This window comes from Chrysochloris asiatica, unplaced genomic scaffold (genome assembly GCF_000296735.1).
Source record: "Chrysochloris asiatica unplaced genomic scaffold, ChrAsi1.0 scaffold00076, whole genome shotgun sequence".
Classification (NCBI taxonomy): domain Eukaryota; kingdom Metazoa; phylum Chordata; class Mammalia; order Afrosoricida; family Chrysochloridae; genus Chrysochloris; species Chrysochloris asiatica.
Genome location: NW_006408594.1, coordinates 13,796,570 through 13,799,424, shown reverse-complemented (window position 1 = coordinate 13,799,424; position 2,855 = coordinate 13,796,570).

Here is a 2,855-nt window from a genome sequence, read left to right as displayed (position 1 = left end):
TGAGGCTTTCTGCTCCCGTAAAGATTTACAGCCTCGGAAACCCTGTACAGGGTCGCTATGAGTTGGAACCGACTCCACGGCACAGAAGAACAAGAGGCCACCTGCTTTCCTTGTCTCATGAGTCCTTCCTCCATCTTCCAAGCCAGCAGCACAGCATCTTCAACGTTCTCACTACTCCAACTCTCCTGCCTCCCTCCTTCACTCTTTAGGACCTTTGGCATGAAATCGGGCCACTGGCTAATCATGATCATCTTTCCATCTCAAGGTCTTAACTTAACCGCATCTTCAAAGTCCCCTTTACCATGTAAAGCAACATTTTCACGTGTCCCAGGGATTAGGGTTTTATCTCTTTGGGGTCCCATCATTCTGGATAACAAGGGGTGACCTTCCAGCACTGCTCCAGAGATGTTGGAGATGGAGGACAACATCAGGCTGGCATATGGCTCAACTTTGGAGGACGTCGTGCTCAATCTGTACAAATGACAGCCCATGGAACTTTGCAGTGTACAACCTGAGCAACTGTATGGAGGGTTCTGGGAGAATGCCTCAATCCTGCTGGCAGGCCATCAAGAAAGGAGAGGGGATGAGTTCTATCTCCTTGTTTAGCCAATTAGATTGGGCACTTCATATCCCTGAGGGACGTTTTAATGAGTTACTTTAATATACTTTCCCCTCCTGGAAAGTGGGGCAAGGTTTTCTGGTGAAAACATGAGAATAGAGAAAGAAACGTCTCCAAATGGGTTGTCTAGCTCAGCATTGAGCTACAGTTGGCCAGAGTAGAGATTCCTTCCCACACCACAACAAATACTCAACCCTCCACAGATGCTCTGCAGACTGACGCAGCCGGAAGGCTGATAAGACCTAAGGTTAGAAGCTCTCCTTACAACTGGCCCACAAAAATGTCCTGTGGAGCTGGTCTTTCTCCAATGTGGAAGACTAAATGAAATCAGCATTCTTTGCATCTCATGCTGCCTCAGTCCAACTAACCAACCCCCACCTCCACCCCACCATCAACATAAGGAAAAGGAGTTATAATTTTGGCCACAATTTTCCCCACTTCACAGTACCAGTAAAAAATTGAATCTCACTGACTCAGTCCCCACAGAGCTTGGAGAAGCTCCAGCTCCTATCAGATCCTCCCAATGAGTTCTAGTCCTTAGGTGAGGAGTTTGGGGGGTGAGGGGAGGAGAGATGGGAAACAGGTATGCTCCTCAATGTCCCCTCCCTCCCAGCCACCCTCTTCCTCTCCTGCTCCAACAGGCCATCTCCTGTCTTCTACTGATGTCTGGGTGCATCCCATCCTCTCCCACAATGATTGTGAGCAGATCAGAATTCATTCCACACCCCAGGTGTCAACATGAGAGAGGAGCATAGTTGTCAGTCCCCTCTCATCAAGCCTACCATGCTGAGCTGTCTTCATTCATTAAGGTCTGATAGAATTTATGGACACATTTCCCTTCATTTTTCCTCCCACTTAATTCTCCCCTACCACCTGTCTCAGTTTGTCACACTGTGTGGCTTGCATGTTGCTCTGATTCTGGAAACTATGTCATCACTATTTCAAAGTGCCACTGGGTCACCTATGATTAACAGGTTTCAGCAGAGCTTCCAGACAAAAGACAGACTAAAAAGAAAATCCTAGCATTTTACTCCTGAAAATCAACCAGTAAGAACCTTATGGATCACAAGGGAACATTGTCTGATAAAATGCTGGAAGATGAGCTTCTCCATCTGCAAGGCACCCACCATCAAACCTACCAATAATCATGAAGATGGCACAGGACCAGACAAAGTCATGTTCTTTTGTGCATGGGGTCCCCAGGAGTTAGAGTAGACCCAATGAAAACTAACAACAACAACTTAATTCCAATGGCCTCTTTCTGCGCTCTGCCTTAGATAGCTATGAGCATCAGGAAGACAATGAGACAGAGAGATGATGAGATGATATGCATGGAACTGAGGGTAACTTCTCTTGACTGGTCACAGGGGAGAACTATTTGAGTTAATACCTGAATGATGAGAAGAGACGGCTGTGAAAAGGGCTTGAGGTGACACTGTTCTCAGCAGAAGGAAAACCGTGTAAAGACCCTGAGGCTGACTTTTCACTGAGGAACAAAAATAAGATGATGTGACCAGAGCTAAGTGAGCTAAAAGAAGAGTGTTGGGAAGAACAGTAGAAAGGGGGCAGGTCATGTAGAATCTTGTTGAACATGGCAAGATATCTGAATGACTCCTAGGTTTTTTGATCCTGAACACTGGGTAGATAGGGGGCTATGACTGAGATGGGGAAGTAAGAGGAGTAAGATATAGGCTTGGAAGATTATGACACGGAATAAAAAGTTCTGGCAGAAGGAGACAGCAGGGACTGATCATCAGAGATGACACCTTGTGATCCTTTGCTCAGTAAGGAAGATGACTTGAGAGGGGTCATCCACTGTCCTATGCTCTTCTGGAAGTGACTAACTGGTATTCTGGTTACAAAAATAAAATGACATTTACAGACATGCTGACAAGTGAAACTCTCGCTTCCCTCCTAACTCCATTCCTTCATTAAGTCAACTAACAAATTATATCTGAAGCTTTAAATCAGCCACTTACTGGATAGTTTTAAACTTCTGCTAAAAAGCCTCTAATGACTTTGCATCACATACTGACAAAAAAAATCCATGCTCCTTATTCATACATTAAGGAAGTGTTGTTGTTAGGTACCCTCAAGTCTTTTCGCACTCATAACAACCCTGCCTAGGGTTTCCAAGGAGCATCTGATGAGTTTGAACCACAGACCTTGTGGTTCAAACCAACCTTGTGGTACAGTGCATCATTCTGCAGTGCCACACTAGGAAGTGCTAGCTACT